This window comes from Engraulis encrasicolus, chromosome 1 (assembly GCF_034702125.1).
Source record: "Engraulis encrasicolus isolate BLACKSEA-1 chromosome 1, IST_EnEncr_1.0, whole genome shotgun sequence".
NCBI classification, from domain to species: domain Eukaryota; kingdom Metazoa; phylum Chordata; class Actinopteri; order Clupeiformes; family Engraulidae; genus Engraulis; species Engraulis encrasicolus.
This window is the reverse complement of record NC_085857.1, coordinates 26670050-26693068: the sequence shown is the minus strand read 5'-3', so window position 1 is coordinate 26693068 and position 23019 is coordinate 26670050. Positions and strand designations below refer to the sequence as shown.

Sequence of the window (23019 nt, the reverse complement as noted above, 5' to 3'; positions counted from 1 at the left end):
CTGCTCCGTCTCTGCTGCTTGTGATTTGGTCTCAATGGGTTGGATCACTGTGGAATATTTACCAGGCTTTGTGCATATGTGTAGGTTGGTCAGGCCTGCAGACAATGGGGGACAAATGGGTCAGTTCTGTCATGGGCCGGGGGATGGGGCCCTACAAGGATCCTATTGTCAAGGGTGGGGGCTTAACAGTGTTCTAGTGCTAGTATAGTGTTCAAATCAGAGGGGGAGGTAGAGATAATTGGGTAGTTCAGATTAGATTTAGATTTGTTTCTTTTACTCCAGTCCGGGATGAGACGGGATGGGATTTTTTTTTCTGGGACTGGGATGGGACGGGAGTGAAAATCCACTCCCGTGTCATGCTCTAGTTCAGATGTTGAGTGGAAATGGATGAGCCAGGTCAGCTTAGTCTCTGGTGCTAGTGTGGTATCCAGGTTCAGAACACTGAGAGATACTACCAGCCCGTTGTCCTCATAATGTGGTAGGTGGTGGTAATAAAGGTGTGCTGTTTCAACTGCCTAAAGCATTGGTCATACAGCTGTGAGGGTCTCTGTAAGAAGATATGCACTATGTGCCTAGCTCCAACTAATTAAGTTTTGGGCATGTAAAAAAGGTCTCAATATTTAGGTTTATTCCGTTTTGTTCGAATGATCACACGAGTAAAGTTATATTTTATTTATTTGATTTAACACGGATATTGTTTTAGCTGCATAAGGCAATCCAGCTGTGCAAGTCAAGTCAAGTTGGTTTTATTGTCAATTTCTTTACATGCACTGGTCATACAAAGAATTTGAAATTACGTTTCTTGCTTTCCCATGCAGACATAGACTAATCTAGGTAAGGACATAGACAGTATAGACATAGACAGTACTCATACATGGACATAAGACAGTATGGACATAGACAGTGCCAGGAGAGGCAGGAAGCGGATATGCAGATGTGATGAGCTCCCACTAATACGATTGGTTGGATGCATAGAAAGCAACCGTTATAAGGGGAGAATGCCGTAAGAGACAGGAGTTTATGTGCGGTTGAGCTATAATAATAGTCTTGAGCTGAACAAAATTCCTAAGGTGCCTTAATGGGGATGCGCTAAACTCCATCGAACAAAATTTGACTGAGTTAGTATAAAGCAGCAGGGACTTAATCAAGTAAAGAAACAAATAAAATTCAAAACGAAATCATAAATAATAATGACATTCATTTAGATCTTGATGAATAGCCATGACGGCAATGTTTTATTATTATTATTATTATTATTAAAACATAGAGAAGAAGGCATTACACAGAGAAACAAAATAAGTAGTATTATATGAGGTAATATGAGGATGATTTTTATGAAAGGACCTCATCTACCTCAGAGATCACACACCTAAAAAAATGGAGTGATCTGAAAATTAATCCATATGAAAGGACTTGGTTTTCTCACCTTCTCTAAGCTAGCTCGCTTAAGGAGCAACTGCAACAGTGCTAGAGGCATTCTGACTGGCACTCTCCACCGGTCCACTTTCGCTGCCAACTCTAGCTGTCGGTCACAGAATTGTGCTCTATGTGTGAAAGCAACTTTGGGCATGCCGTCATTGTGTAGACCAGATATTGATTTCACTCAAATCTGATCTTAGTTGAATGATTTGGAGAGACTGAAGTCGCAATATTGCTCCTATACCCGGTGACCTTTTGTTTATGCTACCAGAAGCAGAAAGGAGCGTGTGGTCAGATTCAAACTGGCAGGCTTCACAAGGTGAGAAGTGAGCCTTTTAATAAAGGCTTGAAAAGGCAGGTCGTAAAATTAGGTTAGGTGTGAAAATACTATCCATCTTGGGTGTGTTTTTGTCCAGGTGTTCCTATTTTAAATATTGATGTTATACGATTTTGCTCATCTGCTAAATTTATCTGCTGAACTCCCCCTTGTGTTCGAACTTAATACGCATGGGTCCCTCACACCCCTCTGTGGAATGCAACCATGGTACGTTCCGAAGCTGGTAATTTTCCACTCTGTTTGCCTGCCTTCCACTGTTGAGACAGACTGTGCCAGAATGTGGGGGAGGGGACTTTTGTCTTTCATGCAATTGTTTTGGCATAGTTCTTTTGTTTTGACCCCATGTTTTTTTGTTTTGTTTATGGGACCAACATTTACCATGTGTGGTGTAGGTGCATGCTCTTTTTTGTCTGTGTCTTTTTTTCGCGTCCTTTGCCAGTCTGACTGCTGTAAAAAGCGCTCTGTTAGCAGGAGACCTACTCTGACTGTGGAGTTTAGTGTGCCCTTGCACAAAAAGACAGCCGGGAAAATGTGGGAAAAGTGTTACAAGCTCCTTTTCTTTTTTTGTGCTCTGTGGGTATGTAACACCTCTTGTAACACAACCAAAAGGGCTCCCCCTCCGTGGTTGTTGGTACAGCCTAGTAACAGCTTTCACCGCCCCTCCCCCACCCTCTTCTGTTGCAGGCTGCTAAAAGCAGAGCAGGAACTCTCATTTGGAGGGAAGCTAGCAAGCACATGTGCACATGCTTTCTCAACACAAGGCCTACATTTGAAGACAGCAGCCTCAGGTGAGGTGATGTTTATGAAAAATACTATGTCGTTAACTCTCAAAATGCAAATATACCTACTAACGTTCATTAATGCTGAAGATTTTTGAACCCTAAATTTTAAACTTTTTAACATTTTAAACATTTTAACATTTTACTAACGGTTTTCACGTTTTTGCTTCGAAATGGGGACTTTGTGGTTTGTAATTAACATTTTGTGTTAAGATTTACATCCAGGACTGTGAAGTGAGTTTTCAAGAGAGTTGCAGTGAAATTACGCTAACTTGACTAGTCACACTAGTGTTAGCAACTTACAGTGTAGCATACTGTTTGTGCTAGCGTTTACGGTTTCAACATGAAGCTGAGTGTGTAGTCAAGGGTTTGTCAGATAAATCGATTTGTTGTTACAATACTTTTGTCTCTAGTGGTGTTTAGGAGGTTGTCGACATTAATTTCTCTGTGATTCAGGACTTTTGAAGGAACAGGTTGTGGAACTCATGAGGGGAAACGATATGATTGTTTTTGTCTTACCCTTCGCCATTTTCGGCGAAAAAAAAAAATTCAGATGGCTTGAAAGCCTGAAGTAAGAAGAGGGGAAAAGGACATTTCAATTGACAGCATTTCTCTGTCGCTGGCTAGTTGTGCTTCAAACGGACTTGCTGCCAGAGGACTTAATGGCAAGATGTGAATGTACATACATTTTAAAAGTTTAAGTAATGCTCTTGACATTTTGATCAGGTATGACATTGTTAAGGACATTGCACCTGTCAAGGACATCGTACCTCTGTCTTCGAATTACAGCAATATAGACATAAGCAGGCATTGCAATCGTCTGTGTGAGTGGTGCTAAATATCCATGCTTACTGTAATAGAGTGTTGTTGCCAGGTATGCTGAAACTGATCCTGGTGCCTGTCACACGGTTTGTGCTGCTCACAACGCAACAAGTCTTCCGTTGCCATGGAGTTGCTCCGTCCTTAGCAACAGGGCAGCTGATTCTTAACAATCCAATTAACAGCAGGGCAGCTGACTTTTTTTAACGAGATAATTGACAACTAATCAATTCTGATAGCAATCACTATTCATGCCAGGTGGATGACATGATTGTGTAGGCCTACACAACACCTGTGCAAAGTGGTGATTCTAAAAAAGAAAAGGAAAAAAACCCAAAAGCATCGTTGGAGTGTATTTCACATCATTTTTGAGTTCCGGTTGTTTGATTGGTCCGTTAGTGCGTTGGTTCATGTGTATCTGTACATGCGCCTGAGTGCAACCCGTTCCTTGGCAAGCTCCAGTGTATCTCCCGTGTGCCACCGCACTCCGTGTAGACTAATGGATTTAAAACCGATCTGACTGTCGAGAGTGACGGACCATTGTGTGTTGTGTGTGGAAATGTTGTATCTTACTGCGTGTCGAAATGTTGTCTTTGTCCTTGTGCCCTAATCCCGTTGTGGTCAAGGGCCCGAATCTTGCCAGTGGTATGTCAGTAGTTGTTGGAATATCTGACACGAAGTGCGTGTGAGGGAGAGATAGAGAAATGGTCTGTGCTGTATGCTAGGCCTAGTCATTCTATCGTTCTTCGTGCAGGAAATTGGAAATTGATGAGCTGATGACTCCACCTTGACCATCTGTGTGCCACCCTCTGGGTATCTTGGTAGGTGAATCAGGTTGCCATGATGGATGCGAGTGTGGATTTGAGAGAGGGGAGAGTTTGCTTGCCTCTCTTCCTCCTTGCGCTGATCTCTCCCGATCAGAAAGGAGGAGAAATGTGAGAGAACAGGGGGAAAAAAGAGTTTGAAGTCTGCTTTGAAATTAATTTAATTCTATAAACGAATTACGGCTGATTTGGATAATCTGGAATTGAAGGGATGCTGCCGATCAATAGATCAACTTCTCGAAATTGTTCGAGTTCGTAATCCCCGCATCGTAATCACAAGTCGATAACTTGGTTGAACAAGAAAAACGTTTTGATTGTGGCTGCACAAAAGCCCTTTTTTTGCTATAACACAGTAACTTATGGTTGCTCAAATTCGGAAACTACATTGAAGTATAGGCAAAACCTGGCTTCTGTTGAATCCAGAATGCTTTTTTCCCCCACTTACCTGGTTGAGTTTGGAGAGTGTATTCCCGGATAAATTGGCCCATAAGACCCACCACCCACACACTTTTCAGTTATGGATTGTCATGGGTTCTACTGCAGGTTTCATACAAAACCTATTCTTGCGTGAGAAAAAAAACATTGATTTCACTGGTAGATACAGTGTCTTGTCAGAGGCTTTTTTAAAAATAAAGGGACGGTAGTATGGGTTGGAAGCAGTGTCTGATAATGAGAAATTGTCAGATTTCTAGTTGTGTAACTAGTATCTGACTGTCATGTATGTTGTGGTTGTATGGCTGATTGTGCGAGTATGTGCTTGTGTGACAGTATTTGTGTTTAAGTGTGCATGGAGAATCGGATGATTGGAAGCAATGATGGAAGGCTCGTCTGAGGACGACCTAGAGAGAGTGCATGTATGCTTTGTGTATCGTGTTGTTACCCCCATTCCTGTATTTTATTTCTTCATGTACAATAAAGGCTATCTATCTATTTTCATCTATCCATCTATCTATCTATCTGTCCCCACTCCATGATGGTTATCTGGGGCAGTGGAGTGTCACGTTTTTCGATGGCAATGGACTCGAGGTCACGCAAAACCCAAAAGTAGTGTAGGAGGTGCACACAAATCCAGTGAAACGGGTTCTGGATCAAACAGAGAAGAAAACGTAGAAGAAGAAGAAGGGAAGTCCGCTCGCTCTCTTTTGCTGCTCACAGATTTATTCAACACAACATGTCAACCTCACACAGTCTTCGTCAGGTGTATAGGTGGAGTGTTGCAAAACCCAGTCTGGCAAAGCAGCATAGGGGTTTTACCGATCGACTCTGTGTCTGCCAATGGGCCTTTTTTTTTTAAATAAAAAGGGCCTTCTTTTATGAGGCCCTTTATTACACAGAGCTGCTGTCCTCTTGTGTAATAAAGACGGCTACAGATTTGAGATACGTGGGTGCAGTGTTTCCCCCTGCGTAGTAGGAAGTAACTTACTTCAATCAGTTTTGTGATCGCATGCAAACCAAACGAAGAATGGTTTTCAGTTAAGACTATTACATTTACGCCAATGAAGTCTTCAGAATTTTTTATAATATACTGAAATTCTATGTTTTTGTTTGAATGAAATGAAACGGACACCAAAATAGAAATGGAATAATCAAGTAATCGGAAATCCAATTTCCGTTTGTGTTCCAATGTTAACTACATTGACTATGAGGAGAAACTCAGGCATTCTGCACACATTAGGCCCCTGTCCCGGAACATCAGTCGTCACTTTTTTTAGAGGACTGCACTCCACTTCAACCTGTACAGAGTACAGCGAATTTCAAGAGTACAGGTGTAATGCGCTGCCGTGTAGTGTATCACTCGCATTGCTACTGCTGCTGCTGCTCCTCGTGTTGCCATTTGTGACTAGCAGCTAGCTGGGTAGCCATTTTGAGCTACTCTGTCCACGACGGCACGGGAAATTGGACATGGTGGAGCAGATGAGAGTGGGGGATGGGCAGGAGGAGTGTGCATAACAAAGATCCAGCTCCTCCTGCTCCTACTGCTGGTCCTAATTTTCCACCCGTAGGTATAGAACAGTGTTTCTCAACGGGGGCTTAGGGAGCCCTCGATGGGCGTTGAGAAGGAGGCATTAATCCATTTTACTTTTTTAATACTAAATGGGGCGTTTTTTAGGCTTATGATGAGGTCAAGCGGGGCGCTGGGAGGCTTATGGTGAGGTAAATAAAACGGGTTTTATTCAGAAACAGGTTGGGATCCACTGGTATAGAAGACCCTCTGCAATGCCTGAGGTGGCATGGGTATTGGGTGGGAGTGGGTGAGTGGGGGGAGGGGTGAAGTCACTGCGGATCCATGTGTGAATGTGTGCCTTTTAGCAGCCTGCTCCGCTCTGCTCTGCTTCACAGTGTTGCCAGATTGGGCGGTTTCCCGCTCAATTGAGCTGCTTAGGATGGTTGTCTGCGGCTAAAAAAGGGGTATTGGTGGGTTGTTTTGCAGATGTATAGAAATCAATAGAACTTTGTTCAAATTGGGCAGGATTTAGTGGCTCCAGGCGGTTTTGGAGCATTCTTTTGGGGCTTGTTGAAATCATCAGCCTTATCTGACAACCCTGCCGCGCTGCATCTTGTGCGCAACACGGCACATTCTTTCCAAGCTGCTGTAAAAATTAACATGCAAGATTTTTTGTCTGTGCGGACTATCAGCCAGGTGTGTCAGTTGGAAGATGCATGTGAAGTGACTAAAAATGGTTAATGCCCCATTGCCTTTCCATACACCACTCTTTTTTTACTTGGCACTTATTTGGCTCCTTTTTTGGCACCTGCGATGAAATAAGAGATTTTATCAATGTGCATTAGTTGAAAAATTCAGCTTTTTGTTTTCCAATGGCGCGTAGCTGAGAAAATGTAGCGCAGAGCTAATCATTCTCACTAAGCACATGACTTGACTTGACCAGCTATTGCGCCAAGTGCTGCAGCCATAGCCACTGCTGATGAATTAGTAGTTTTCAGAGGGAACGGTAAATTTAGTTCCCTGGTTGTGCGATTTCATATTTTTTAGCAGGTAAATATTTGATATGGGTAATTTGTTATTTCTCCTGGGAACCTATGTCTCCAGAGTGACTGTGAAGGATTACAGGAGGAATGGTTGCTATAGTCGCGTCTCAGAGTCTCCAGGGCAACTGCTGAATGCTGATACTATTTCAAAACAATAATAACCATTAGTGCGTGAGGTACTACTTGATCAGTTGGCTGTGTTTTAAATTTTTGCATGTGAACAGATCTAAACTAACAAATTGATACTGTTCTATCGTTATATCTCTCATAGTGGGACATCATAGATTCAAAAAGCTAAACAAAAAAGAACAATGATCCAGCACTCGTTTCTGCTGACAAAACTTGAATTGTGTAGCAGCTAGAGTTGTAGCAGCACATAGAAAAAGAAGCTCCTCACAGCAGTAGGTCATCGTTCCCTGGGCGGGTTTCAGCCGGTTTCAGCCGGTTTTAACTTGTGCAACGCCCTGATTGGCCAGCAGGCAGTGCAAACACAAACATGGGAGGATTTAATGCATCCTTTTAAAAACAAGGCTACTTTTATATTTTATATTTACATGTTGTAATTTTGGTTGACTTTCTGCGCGGACTGAGCGCGTCTTAATTACAAGTTATTTTTATTTTATTGTGAAGTAATATTTTTTTTTATTTTTTTTTAGGACATGCATAATTATATTTTACCACGGTTTTACTACTGATTTCTGATGAATTCATGCTATTTTTGAAGAAACCGTGTAGAAGACATCACATTCTACATACACACACACACTCCTAGGATTACACACACAGACACAGATACACCTAGGCTTACACACAAGCACACATAGGCTTACACACGAACACACACAAACACACCTAGGCTTACACACACACACACACACACACACACACACACACACACACACACACACACACACACACAAAAATGATGAAGGCCATCCAGAAACCCACAGTAAAGCCGGCTATCTTCTATAAACAATTACTGGCCATTTCCCAGTTCACACTCAATAGCCATCATCAATATGAACAGTACTGCAATACTTCTATATCATTAAAACTGCATCATCACCCCTGTGTGCAGTGATATGTAGGCCTACTGGAAGTTGCAGTAACCCTGCATTTAAATCAACCAAAATAAATCTGCATCTGGCAACCCCTCAATCTCTCCTCAGTTACCTCTTCCCCCTTCGTTTTTCCCTTTTATTCCCTGTTTTCTATTTTTCTTTTCTTTCTTTCTTCCGTTCTGTCTTTCCGCAGTTGCTTGCATTGCATCTCATTTAAAAAGCAAGTTGACTCTATTTGAATCTATTTCCAACCAAGGTATATGAATGTAAACCTGGTCTACAAGCTCAGTCATACACCCAACAATTTCCCCAGGTCGTTTTTAGGGAAAGAGACGGCTAAGGAAACCCGTGAAAAAACCCAGTGAAACCATCATGCTCTCATAAAAGTCCGAAGTCATGCTTATATCAGGCACATGCCCTTACTCGGACGGATCATGTATGATTAAAAATCTACAGATCAACATCTACTGGATTTTTCATTGAGAGAGACTGAGACTGAGACAGCAGACAAGATTCAAACTTCTTTGACAGCTGAGAATATTTGGGAAAGATGTCCTCTGGTAGACTGGTGCAACCAATGACCCCGCTGCATGAGAGGCAGACCAAGACTGAGGCAGAGGCAGACGGGAGAGGGGGACAGATAAGCAAAGAAAAGGGAGAGAGGCCGATGGATACCAAACTTCTTGGTTGGTTACCATAAGGAACTTTGTTAACATGGACAGACCGACTTTGGATTGGTGACCAGGAGGTTTGAACTGCATGATGGCCTCTGACAGACAGACTGACACACTCCCAGAGGAATCCGCTGTTGTTTAGGGCAGTGATTCTCAAAGTGTGGTCCGCGAGGGGATTTCTACTTTTAGCTGAAGTCATATTTTCACCACTATAATGTGGATAAAAAGTAAGTTAAGTGATCTGCATTGAAATTGGCAGTGTTAAATTAGCACTCGTCAACTGTCAGTTCAGTTGACAGTTGGCCGCTGAACATTTTTTGGGGGACAAAGTGGTCCTCGGTCTGAAAATGTTTGAGAAACACTGGTTTAGCGGGACCGCAGGCAAAAGGGCAGGAGAAGAAACCAGGGAATTTTGCACATGTGCATCCAAATTCTGATGAAATCGTAACAAAAAATATGGCCGTTGGATGTGGGACATAGATGTGGGACATACAGTTATACTTTGAGATACTGGTGAAATTTGCACTACCTCTCTTGTCGGTAGTAATGGTGAGGGGATGATGTGATGTGGTGTGGACAGATGCGCGCCGCGCACCACCAGAAAATTGTTCATGGTCATCCCAGTTCTGGTCATCCCTGACCCCTGGTGAAATTATCTATTAAAAATTGGATGTGGGATAAAAATTTGGATATTTTGTTTTTGAGATGCTGGTGAAATTTCTTCCATTCTTATTTGTCATCGGTAAAAGTTAACAGATGGAATTGATCCTGTCCATCCCAGTAAGAAGTATGTGAACAGCTGTGGCTGTGGCAGTCTCACACAGAGATGTATAAGTCACTGCCATGTGTGGACTTTTGCATTTCTTCACTACTGGCTGAATCCCCATGGAAGTATTCACTATCTGCAACATTGATTGCTTCCTGGGTGATGATTGTGTGTGTGTGTGTGTGTGTGTGTGTGTGTGTGTGTGTGTGTGTGTGTGTGTGTGTGTGTGTGTGTGTGTGTGTGTGTGTGTGTGTGTGTGTGTGTGTGTGTGTGTGTGTGTGTGTGTGTGCGTGCGTGCGCGTGTGCGCGCACATTGGGGGTTGGGGTGTATATTAATTGCTTTTTTTCTATTCTTGCTGATCCTGTTTTATATATAGGTCTTGAGGTCTTGAATTCTGTAGTCTTATTGTTTAAAAAAAGAATTTTGATCCTGCAATTCAAACTGGAACATTGGTAGCATCTGTTCAAAGAACTAGTGGTAGTAACACTCCATGCATGAATCAGTTATGTACATTTCCATGAGTCAGTAGTAAACCGTGCTGCCATCATCAAATACCTCAGCATTCAGTGGAGCCCCACCTACAGTTTGCGAGGAGTACACTCAGACATGAACGGCATGCAATTGAAACACACAGCGCATAGTATTGGTAGCCTAGGAAACGTTAAGGAGAATGTCCATAGCCAGTATTCTCAGACAAGGGTAGAATGAAGACAATAATGCACTCTGTTAAAACCAACATGGTCTACTGCGCTACAAGGCAAAGTGTAATAATTTGAAGTTTGAAGTGGCCCCTCGAATGAAAAGCAGTTCCCCACCTCTGTTTTACAGTGTTCTCAGTCACATGACTGAAGCATGAATAGAGACAGTGCAGTGCTGGCTATGATTAAGTCCTCGATTGTAAGTCGCATTGGTTAAAAAACATCTGCCAAATGCAATGCAATGCAATGTAATGTACTGAATCTTGAAATGTTGAGAGGCAATTCAGCTGGATCACACACATGTCTTATCCAGAAAATTGATAACAACAACAACAACATTTAAAACCAAGTGTAGACTAGTACACAGCAAGTTCGATCTCAGCCTGTCGTTTCATTACCTCAACTGAGCTTATTATTGCATAAAACAAGGTCCAGGTGTTTTAAATGCTTACTAGTGATTTGTTAAAGATGGCAGGCAAGTGTTTTTACAATATACTGTCCCACTATCTAAGGTAGTAAAGAGCTAAATAGCTAAACCCTGGCCTCTCTGTGCAACACATTACTTCATATGGTAAAACAAACAGGTCTAAAACATATCCACGCCATCCACATGCCTAAATTTTATGACATCTGTTTCCTTTTACTTCTCTTTTTTTACTCTCCATCAGGATTAATAAAGTCCATCAGTACTACTACTACTTTACTCCTTCTACACTGTTAATAACTTAACTTGTAGATTGTCTAGGGACAGTAGAGAATTTGCAAGAGAAGAGGGATCCTTTCCCTTTGTTCTTGACTGCAGTGTAGATTGACTACCACTGCTGCTGCTACTGCCGTTACTATTAATACTATTACTACTAATATGACTTGCATGTTTATTAACTATGAGATTGTCTATTGTTTTGGGACAGAATTAGATTGGCCAGGGGGATAACTTTCCTCTTTGAGAGTGCACATTGACTGCTACTACTACTACTACTACCACTACCACTACTACTCCTTTGTAAAGTGCTAGTAACTGAAAGTTTGTTCAGGGACAGGACAGGAGATAGTCTATTATTGTTTTTGGGCAGAACTAGATTGGCAAGGGGGATAGCTTTCCTCTTTGTGCCTGGCGAGAGTGCAGATTGACTGCTACTACTACTACCACTACCACTACCACTACTACTCCTTTGTAAAGTGCTAGTAACTGAAAGTTTGTTCAGGGACAGGGCAGGAGATAGTCTATTATTGTTTTGGGGCAGAACTAGATTGGCAAGGGGGATAGCTTTCCTCTTTGCTCCTGGCGAGAGTGCAGATTGACTGCTACTACTATTACTACCACTACTACTACTTTGTAAAGTGCTAGTAACTGAAAGTTTGTTTAGGGACAGCACAGGAGTAGCCTAAATTGGCAAGAGGGATGGATGGGTAGCTTTATCCTTTTGTTTCCTGGCTACAGCACAGATTGGCTGCTGACTGTTGTAGGAGACTCCTGAAGAAGTGTTGAGCAGCCTGCACTGCGTGAAATAATTATTATAGTATATTAATATTTGCAGGGCCACAACCGACATAAGAACTTTGAGATTTTTGATTTCTGTGTCTTTATTTATTTATTTATTTGTTGTTTTATTTATTTACATGTATTTGTAACCGCTGGTGAAGTATTTAACTTCCAGGTATTAGCTGAAGACAAAAACGCATGCAGATACTGAGCTGAGGTTATGCTGCTGGAACGAATGACCTTATTAAATTGAATCCTGACAGATCATTTCTGCAAAAGGCCACATTCTCCGAACATGAATTATGATTGGACATTACTAAGACCGTACCAAGTTCGTGTCCTTAGCTGTTTACGCCACGAAAGAACCAAGTGACTGTGCAAGTCACACCATACTTAAAAATTGTACCTATGCCAACTATTTCTCAAATAGAAATGTCCCCTATGCACCCCCTACAGTCTGCAATTGGTACTGCAGGTGGCGTGTCGGTAATTTTCCACTCAGCTCTGGTGCTCAGTGAGAGAGAGAGAGAGAGACGCTGTCATGTGCAGGAGTGGGGGAGGGTAGTGCGCTGCGCTCCCTCTTTTTTTCCCCTTCTTCTGCTTGCACACGTGTGGTGCTGCCCAGTTTTTTTTCTCCTGTGGTTCTTCACCGGAAACCGAGATGGTTGTTGTGCTAAGTCAAAGGTGAACTTCCCTAACAATACCTTTTTTTGGAAGATGGCAGTTTGTGAAAAACTATCTTTAAAACCACAGTGGTTTTGGAGCTTTTTCTGTTGAATGCAAAAATATTGCACAATCCTGTTTTTTATTATTAATTTGTTTTTTAAACGGAGACAGTTTCTTCACCTGTGGAAGTTCATAAATTGACTTTACAGTTGATTTCCTGTCATGAATTGATAAGGTGTTTTGTTGCAGACCTGCATATGGTTTCTTCCTCTCCCCCTCTGCAGTGTGAAATGGTTCAGTCCGAGGCTGCTAGCTCCCTTCCCCCACTCTTGTTTTGTGGTCGCGAGGGACGGCCTCTTTATGCCTTTGCAGTAATGGCAAAGCTAGCTATTTTCTCACACTGTGGTGTTGTCTCTACTTTATTAGCATTTGGCTTAGCCTGTAAGATCAACTGAATTTTGTTCTACTGCGCTGCTTTTTTAAAGACGCACTTTCACAGCCAGACATAGATTTATTTATTAGGATTTTTTTCTTATTACTCCTAAGAACTGTCAAATACTTGTAGCAGTAATGGTTTTTTTGCTGTTCGAGGGAGCTACAACGTCTATTCCAGTGGTAAAATATTGAGGACTTACTGAAGTGTGTCTGTTTAAATGGAAGGAGCGGCAGCTCTACACTTCACCCATACCACCTTTTTATAGATGAATTTAAAACAATGTAAGCTGAGCACAAAGCAGAAAAGAATAATGATCAGAGGATATGTATTTATTCGTACAGTAGATAAAGATAGTTTGTAGTTATTTCAATTGGGTGATTAGCGAACAAAAAAAAACTATTGTTAGAGCTAAGGGAGCCCTAAAGCAGACATTGTTTACTGTCTTTCTGTGTCTTATCTACACAGGAAATGCAGTTTGTTGTTGCTATTTAAACTTTCTGTTTCTGGACCTATGAAAAGCCTGCCTGGACTTCTTCCTTCCTCCTTGTTTCTCTGACCTCAAGTCATATTTCACAGACAGTTTTGTCTTTTGTCCAAAGCAGTGCATTTATCAACTATAATGTTAGATTAGTCTTGGATTAAGCCTCAGGCACAAATTTCTATACATCCCCGGCAGAGAAATTAAACCCTGTCCTAGGTCTTAGCTGCCTAGAAACCTGTTCTCAGCGGTCATATAGTGATATTTAAGAGCGACACACGGTAGATCACCAGCAGAAAGGACAGCAAAAGTGCCATGTTTGTTAGCTACATGGCAGGAGAGGGTTTTCTGTATCTGGTGACAAAGGCTTTATAGCACCAACTGCCATTCATTTTCTCATCATAATCCACAAACTGTCAAAGACAATAGAAGAATACAGCTCCAGGCCTTTTTATTAGAATACCATGAAAAAGTTGATTTATTTCCATAATTCCATCAATAATGTTAAACTGTCATGGATTCATTGGCCCAGTTTTTTAACTATTCCAATCATTAAATTGTTTATTTTTACACATTTTGGTCTTCCATTTTGGTCTTCCAGCTAAAAAAAACCATGAATTGGGGAATTCACATCATTAGAATATTGTAATAAAATAAAAATTTTCTTCATCAAAATTTGTTTCACATCAGTGCACATCAAATCAGTTGAACTTTGGTACTTTCTACACAACATGCAATGTTCAATACTTGGTTAGGACTCTCTCTGTCTTAATATTATTAATAATAACGGCCATGATGCGTTTAACATTGAAGTCAATGGCAGAAACAGTGCATGGGAGTAATGGAAGGCCAGATATCCTTGATGCTTTGCCGTCAGCTGTTTTTGTATAGCTGACCTGGTGTCCCACACTTCCCTCTTCAATATACCCGAAGATTTCCATGCCACGTTTTGGTGTTAACTCACCAGTTTAATTCTAACTCAACAGAAATTAAACCCCATTCATTTTCAATGGGGATTCATTTCTGGTTATTTAGAATTAAACTGGTGAGTTAGCGCCAAAACGTGGCATGGAAATCTACAGGGTATATTGAAGAGTGAAGTGTGGGGTACCAGGTCAACAAACAAGAACAGCTGACAGCAAAGCATCAAGGATATCTGGGCTTCCATAACTGCCATGCACTGTTTTTCCATTGACTTCAATGTTAAACGCATCATGGCCATTATGAAGACAGAGAATGTCCTAACCAAGTATTGACCATTGCATGTTATGTAGAAAGTACCAAATTTCAACTGATATAATGTGACCCGAATTTTGATGAAGAAAAATGTGATTTTATAACAATATTCTAATAATGCGAATTCCCCAATTCATGGGTTTTTTGAGCTGGAAGGCCAACGTATATAAAAAGAAAAAAAATAATGATTGGAATAGTTAAAAAACTGGGCCATGAATCTACAATCCATGACAGTTTAACATTATTGATGGAATTGTGGAAATAAATCAACTTTTTCATGGTATTCTAATAAAAAGGCCTGGAGCTGTATATGCTAGTGAGATTGTTCTGCATATAGCATTAAGATCACTGCTCCTACTGTTTGTCAGTCAAATGCTAATGATTTGCATGATGCGCACAATTTATTTCAGTTGGCGTATTATATTACACTGTGTAGTTCAGCATAATATGCAATATACATGCATGGCATATATTATTATTAGGTTATAGGGTGCATTGTGTATTGGACGTATATTGGCTTTGACCTTTCATAATAATCCCAGTGGAAGACAAATATGGCGCAATCGATTGCATTCTGCATTGTGCTACAACAGTATGACAGTGAAACCACCCGTGGCCTATTGTAACTGACCAGCCTATTGGTCCTATTGTCTTTACTCAGAAGTGTGACGGGTGTAGTGTTACCTGATTTGAATAGGTTGCCATGGCAGCGGCCTGGAACTCTCTGTTCACTGCAGCCACTGCACTACGCGCCCTGTGGAACGTTCTGGAATTTTGTGTTTCTATGGTGATTTGCAGCAGTGCACGTGACGGCCAGTGAGCCTGTGCTACTCCAGCGGGGAACAAAGTGCCAGTTCGGGAACTACACCCAGTCCTGCTGTTGGCAGAAGCAGGTATTCCAAAAGCCTGGCTCTCAGTTAGTAAACCATGTTAAGTTAACCTTGAGGTAGTGTAAAAATCATCCAATGGAATAGCCTGGAGTCCTTATTTTCTTAACTACCGCTAAAATTGCACATGTGGGCCATCTATTCGCAGCTTCACCACTTCCTGTAGGTTAACTTAGCCAGGTTGATCACTTAAAGACTTCCTTGCGAGTATTTTAATAACATGGTTAAAGTGGTCAACAAACACAAGGAAAGGTGAGGGAGAGGGAAAAAGGAAAGGGAAAGGGGAGAGAAGAATAGAAAATGGGTCAACAAGAAAGGGCAAGGACACAGTCTAGCGACACATCCTGAGGACAGATTTCTGGTGGAAACACAGAGTGTACAGATGACCGGTGTGAACAGGGACCGTTTTACCAGTAGGCAGACTAGGCAATTGAGCAGGGCCACAGCAAAATCTGTCATCTGTAGGGGCACCCAATAGTCAGCCTTGCCATGATGAATATTAGCGAAACTCATTCAAAGGGGCCCCATGTCTGTATTTCGGCTAGGGCTCCAAAATAGGTAAAGCCGTTGCTGGGAGTGAACAGGAGGGAATAGCGAGAAGGGCAAGGACACATTCTGAGGACAGATTTCTGGTGGAGCACATAGTGCACTGATGACTGGTGTGAACAGAAGGGAACTGTACAAGTGGGCACATGAGGAGTATTGTTTTGTTTTGAGTACTGGGCGGGAGACATCAAAAACATCAGACGAATAGTAAACACAACATATAATAACAAACAAAAACATAACAGGATTTTTTTCCCCGCCTTGTGACCTGAACTTTTGACTTCCATAGTTGCGATGGTTTGGCCAGGTGTGTTAGCTCATGTCCTTGATATTTTTGTCCTTGACAAAGTATTTGTCCTTGACAAATGCTCTTGGTGACAACGACAAGTACGTTTGGGTGCAAGTCAGCAGAGCTGTCTGGCCTTGATTTAGCAACAACAAGCTGAGCTCAGTGCAGCGCAGCGTTGGTGGCGCAGTTTGCAAATGGCAGCACGGCACAGGCTACTTAGTAGTAGCTACGTTGCTCTAAAATGGCTTCTCGGGGAAAGTCCGGTAAGCTAACAGTAGCCTGCGCTGCTGCCATGGCAACGGATAGAGAACGGAAGAGAGGAAGGGAGAGAGGGAGGGAAAAAAAGAGTGGGTGGGAGGAGTGGAGGAGGAAGAAGAGAAGATAGGAGCTATGAGCAGATGGGCAACGCGCGGGAAACAACTGTTCTGTTCCTGTCCTGCTCTGCTCTGCTTTGCTTGCGTCCAGGCAGCTGGAATGAGGCAAACAGCTGGAATGTCTGGAAGGGAATCGGATGGTCACATTGTCTACCTCGGTCCTGATTTTGAACAGAGTAGAAGCTAGCCTGTGGTGCTCATAAAGCGGAACAAGTCCATTAGACCTGAAATATTGGTGGAAATCCAGAACCTGAAATATTTTTTTTAAATGTCAAATGTATTTTTTTAGATATGATTTTTGTCACTGCTCATTCACAAATACAAATGTTTACCACAACCCAAAACTCTGAAGTCAGGAAGAAACATGTGTGGTACATGCGGCATGCAGGCGGGAAACCACTGTTGTGTGTTGAGTATATAGAAACAGCTGGGATGTGGTCTAGGCAATCGGTTTGTCGGGTAATCTCACTCGGGAAGGGATCAGTGCCAAGTCTCAGGGAGAAGAATTTAGAAGTCATGATGGCGAACTGAAGCATAGTCTTTCAGTAGCCTAGAGGCGAAAATGCCAAGAGGAAAGTGTGTGTGTGCCTGTGCCTGTGCGTGTGCGCGTGCCGTCATGGAGTTCAGTGTGATTGTAACCTATATCCTACCAGTAGACTTAATTGTTTTTGTCTTCAATCCTGTCAGAAAGCGATCATAACGTGCCAATTTTCTCTCGCCTCATTTTGAAATCAAATGTTTTTGTGTAAATGTAATTATTTTACTTAGCTGGCTCAGAAAATTTATTTTCGTCAAAGTAAAAATAATGTATAGAAAAAACGTCTTCAAACTACCTTTAGCATGGGCACACGCGTGCGCACACACACACACACACACACACACACACACACACACACACACACACACACACACACACACACACACACACACACTTCAAAATTGACTGAAAGAGACCTGAAACACAGTTTTCAATCACCAGGTGCAGTGAGGCATTGGCACAGAATAGCATTGCGACCAGACCTGGTACAGCGAATAAAGAATGCAAAATTGATGACGTGAAACACATGGTGACGGACTGCAAATATATCTTTTTCAAAATTCATCTTTTTCAAAATTCATAAGCTGAGGATTTATTTATAGCTATCTGCAAACAAACACCGAGCAGAATTGATAGCCATGCCGTGGAACAATGGGTGCAATATTTCAGATTCCGCCACGTGAGTATCTGTGGATTGGAATACAGATCAAGTGAAAATCTATAGCGTAGCACAGCAGTGGAGTGAGTTGTGTGCTTATCTCTGTAGAGATGGGTCAACTGAAGAACCCTTCGAGACTAGAATAATTTCTCTTTGGGTCACTTCTTTGGTGATTTGTTCACCTGAGACAAAAGGTCATGTTCGAAACGCCATCAGACAATGCAGTAAGAGAGCGGTGTTTGCGTGTTGACATAGAATTAGGGATTTCTCAGTGGCAAGTCTAGTGCATTGTCAGGAGTCAAGTGGTGTGTGTCTCTCTTATGGAAGAGGCTCGGGTCTCTCCTGTCCTTGCAAGACCCCTATTCATGTCCGCACTCACTCCATTTCAACACACACACGCACACGCACATGCACGCCTGTTTCCCCAGAGCTGTAGTAGCCTCAGATGGTACCATCAGTTTGTGTGTGCATAAGGGGGTTAGTCTGAGGGGATACCAATGAGCAATTACTGGAGAGAGAAGGGAGCGACACAGCTTAGCTAAACACAGCACAGCACAGCACGGTGCAGCACAATGCAGCCAGAGCAATTAAATTGAGCGTTTACAATTTTTCCTCCTGCAGCGCTGAAGATGATGCATTGTATTGTATGAACAATGTTGGGAAGGATTACTAGAAGAGTGAATAGAAATGGTAGTAGTTGTTCTCTCCCGTGAAAATACGAAATCGCATGGTTCTCTCACAAACCACCTCATCTCCTCCAATCAGTGAGAATTTTTCATTTATTTATTTTTTTCCAAGTCATTCATAATTAAACGCGACAGGAACAAGCACTTGCAACAGTGAATAAATGAATAAAATCAACATGATTGCGGCAAATGGCTGTTGTATTGTGGGCAAGGCTAGTCAAATCAATCCTCTTCCACTACCCACACACGCAGCACACAACACAGCCTAACACAACAAGGTTAGCATATTGAACTAGCATACTAGTGAGAAAAAAGGTGTTGTGAGGGGGACTGTGTGGCACTGAGATGGCTAGCACATTTAATGCAGCACAGAGACAGAAATGGAAGGATGGCACAACGGAAAGCAACCAAGGGTTTGATGTCAGGGATACTGGTGCAGGCTGCATCATTGATACGGTTTAGAAGGACTTTGGGGGGGAGATATGTGTATTGTGCTTTAGGTGTTTTCTACCTGTGTAGTCTATTGACCAAGACGTGCTTGGTTCCAGGCTTAATTCCTGCACAAGTCTACACTACTGGTTCCTTTTTTAGTAGGAATAATATTGAAGAGCTCTTTTCCAAAATGAGATATATCCATTTTATAGAATGTTGGGAAATTGACATTTTTGTATTGGGCTCTCCATTGAATTGCATTGCAAAATTCATTTTATAGAGGTTTAAAAAGTATGTTCTGAAAACATTTGAATGGCAAGAATTCACATATGGATTGTAGGACGTCTTAGCAGTCAATTCCAATATTAAAATGCAAAAAGTCAAAAATGGTGTATATAGCGTTTTGGAAAAGAGCACTTCAATGTACTCAGAATATGTTGTGTTACCTGACGTGTGGTACCCGCATATTCTTTTAGTTCTCGAAGGATCCATAACCTATCTCTAGCTCTACCAGTCAACTTCCCTCCATTAGCTCTACCAGTCTCTTATGTGGCGCTGCTACAGGCTAGTGTATGAAGGAAGGTCACGGTCCTAGGAAGCGCTGCACAAGTGACTCTGTGAACAATTGGCTGGCGAAGGACTTGAGTGTGTGAGGCAGACCTTGAGTATTATGTGCATGTTATGCTTAGCTGTGTTTTACCCGCATTACCCTTTCATTTCCTTCTGGATCAATAACATCACGTGTATATCCAGCACTACTACTACTACACTAGCTCCACTAGTTTCTATGTGGCGCGGGAAAAGGCTAGCGTATTAAGGTCAGTGGACTAGGAAGAAGCCGGGGTGGGGGGAGGGGTTGGCAATACTGATCCCCACTGATAGCACAGATGCACATTTTACTGTGTGACCCAGCTCAGGCGGTCAGGCAGTAGGCCATGTAGAGCTGGTGCTTGTGGACTTGCTTGTGGAATTTCAGGGTTTTGGAAATGAACTTGCCAACATATTTAGCCACTGTCAGTTTTTTGTTTGTTTGCTTGTTTTATAAATACTGTATATATTTTGAGTGTAGAGTGGGACAGGAAGCAAGTGGGAGAGGGAGATGGGGGAGGATCTGCAATTACCTTGCGTCAGAAATTGAACCCTGATCTGCGCACAGGGCGGGGCTAGCCACTCCCAAATTTAGTGAAGGCACACACAGTGAATCTCTCAGGAACCTTTCAAACACGTTTGCTATTTCTCAGGCAGGAAAACGAGTTTTTGACTGTGGACTTGGAATGGTTGTACTAGTATGGGAGTTTTCATACTCTACTGAATCCTGATGGTTGAGATGTGTGTCATGTTTTTATTTTGTGCACTCACATCCTTACTGAGTATGTCCTAATCTGTCTGACAAGACATAGAGCTGATGGATGGTGGGGATTTGGGCATACAAGTATCAGCATACGGTGTGGAAACTTAAGTTTAGAGAGGTGTCAGTGTAAGCTAACGTCTGACAAATGTTTAGTGAAGTTCGCTAACCACATACTGTAAGTGGATCTTTGTTTTTCAATCCAGAACCTATCAGAACCTTTGGTGTTTCACAAGCTGGTAATCATGTAGCTGGATGATTGAGATCACGGACGTGAAAAGACATGTGCCGCCATGTGTAGAACAAGTTGGCACACTTGAAATCCTGATGCTCGAAAATGTCATGCTCAAAATTAGGCAATGCAACAGACCACAAATAGGACTTAATGTCTGCAGACGTGATTTCCCCCCCCCCCTGACTGAATTGTGCACGTTGCTCCAGGCTGGCTAGCATGCACTTTATAGAGCTGGTGGTTTTTGGGTACTTGGAATGTGTCCGACACTGGTCTGGTTTAATGCATTATTGTGCTATGAATTAACCATTAAAAAGGACATGCAGACCTTTTACCTCACTGGGTTACAGATCTGATGCAGATCTTTTTTACAGATCTGATTGCACACATTTGATAAATGCTGTAATGCAACACCATGCTGTACAATAGATGTATTGCAACACCATGCTATACAATAGATTTTTTTGCAAATAGACCTGGTCAATGCTAACCTACAATCTTTCTCTCTATGCTCTATTTTTATCTTTTAGACCCTTCAATCTGATCGATCCATGTACAGCTCGTTTCTTAACATCCCAGCTCTCAGGTAAGGCAATAAAATGTTAATTTCATTTCTTTACAAAAATTAAGGATTAATGTTATTTGTTTTTGTTTATTTGGATACAGTTGACTATAATTAGATTAAAAATGAATGTAAATATTATTCAAATGTGTAACTTTGTGTAGCTTTGTAATTGTTTGCAAAATTTAAGATGCAGTGTGATTTCTTTATTCAATTAAAAGCCAACACCACTCCAGGCCAGCTAAAATGGATTAATGTACCTCGTTGATTGCAAATTGGAAAGTTAAGGACTAGCAGCAGCAAGCTGCTATACAGGGAAGCATGGAGACATAAGCAACGCAAACAAGGAAGAGAGGCTGTGCAACTGAACATTTTTCAGTTTATTTATTTATTTATTGACCCACATGTAAATATTGCAAAAACAGGGCAGAAACGTAATACATTTTGCTAAAATCAAATATACATATTTTATACTTGATGAATATTTTCGTCCGAGCGGTTGCTGACTAATCACAGGACACCACTCAAGTAGTCAAGGTTATTCAAGGTCACAAAGTGTAGCACCAGCAGCCTGCTGACACCTTTCGCTGCAAGTCTTGTTTGCTACAAACAAAGGCGGCAATTTTTATATATTGCTATTCCGACTTCATTGCATAATCCCTGCCCTTTTATATTGTCGTCACTTACTTAAAAAAAAAAAAAAACCTTCAGATCACAAGGGAGCAAGTGAAAGCTCTCTGATTGGCTGAGGCCGAGCAGCCAATGGGAGTTGAGCGGGGGAGGAGACTGGAGGCTTTGGTCTGTGTGTTGCCGGCTGCAGCAGACCACAGAGTGACGCCTCTGCTCCGCTCCGCTCTGCCTCTCTCTCTCGCTCGCTCGCTCTGCAGGCGGGAGCAGCACTCTACTCAACACTGCCTCAACCAACCGCATGCTGCCTCACTGGCTGCCTGGTAGCTTGAGGCCTAAAGCTTAGTTGGAAACGAGGCCACTAGTGTTGGTTAAGGACAGTGAGGTTCGTTAGGTTCGTTTGCGACATCGTTTTTTCGCAGATGTATTTTCGGAAAAACGAAGCTTTTTAGTCGGTTATATTCGCTTTTTTTAAATATATATTTTTGGGTTCACAAGGTGCATTGTGGACACGGCTGTAGCTCTCAGGCGTGTATGAGGTGGTTAGTTTAGGCCCGTGGTCAGGTTGAGCTAGTTTTAGGCCAAGAGAAGAAGAAGAAGAAGAAGAAGAAGGTTCTGGAACTGGAACAGCAACAACAAAAGGGGGGACGTGGCTGCATAGGTGGTGCGGTGCCCCCTAGTGTAGGAGACTAGGTACTGCATCCTTTTTGTGAGCTAAACAAGGCAACTGATCGTGGTGGTGTAGCCTTAGTGGCGCATTTATATTCAGAAGTTGACAGCAGCTTGTCATTTAGTTGAGCTATTTAGGGTTGTAAGACTTTGGTCGGCCTTAGTGGAGTATTGATATGGCAGTGGTACTGCACCCAACTGATGAGGTAGTTTAGTCTTCTCGTCTAGCTTTAGCCTCTTTGGTCTAACTGCAGTTTTTCTAGAAATAAGCAGTTTTTTAGTGTTGAAGATTGCTATAACTTTGTAATGAAGGGTTTTTTTTTTCTGTTTTTCGTTCTCTCCCCTCTCTACTTTTCTCGCTGGATTTATTTTTATTTTTCCCTTGCTCCTTTTCTTTTCATTCTCTTTGTCTTTCTTGTTCTCTTATCATTTTCCTCTCTTTTTCTCTTATTCTCTAATTATTTTTCTCTCTTTCTCTCTCGTTTTCTCTATTTTGTTCTTTCTCC

General features: G+C 42.0%; 1 protein-coding gene across 5 annotated transcripts in view; it reads left to right on the top strand.

The window, feature by feature from the left end:
* The window catches only part of atf7ip (activating transcription factor 7 interacting protein), a 52122-nt gene that overhangs the window by 14653 nt on the left and 14450 nt on the right, over positions 1 to 23019 (top strand). For 2 of the 5 annotated variants that reach the window (XM_063199357.1, XM_063199329.1), the window contains exons 2-3: positions 2441 to 2544; positions 21186 to 21241. The gene's annotated coding sequence lies outside the window, so the exon portion shown is untranslated. Of the gene's footprint in view, positions 1 to 2440; positions 2545 to 21185; positions 21242 to 21411; positions 22720 to 23019 lie in introns of those variants that run through there. The other 3 variants (XM_063199347.1, XM_063199338.1, XM_063199352.1) reach the window with 3 other exon arrangements.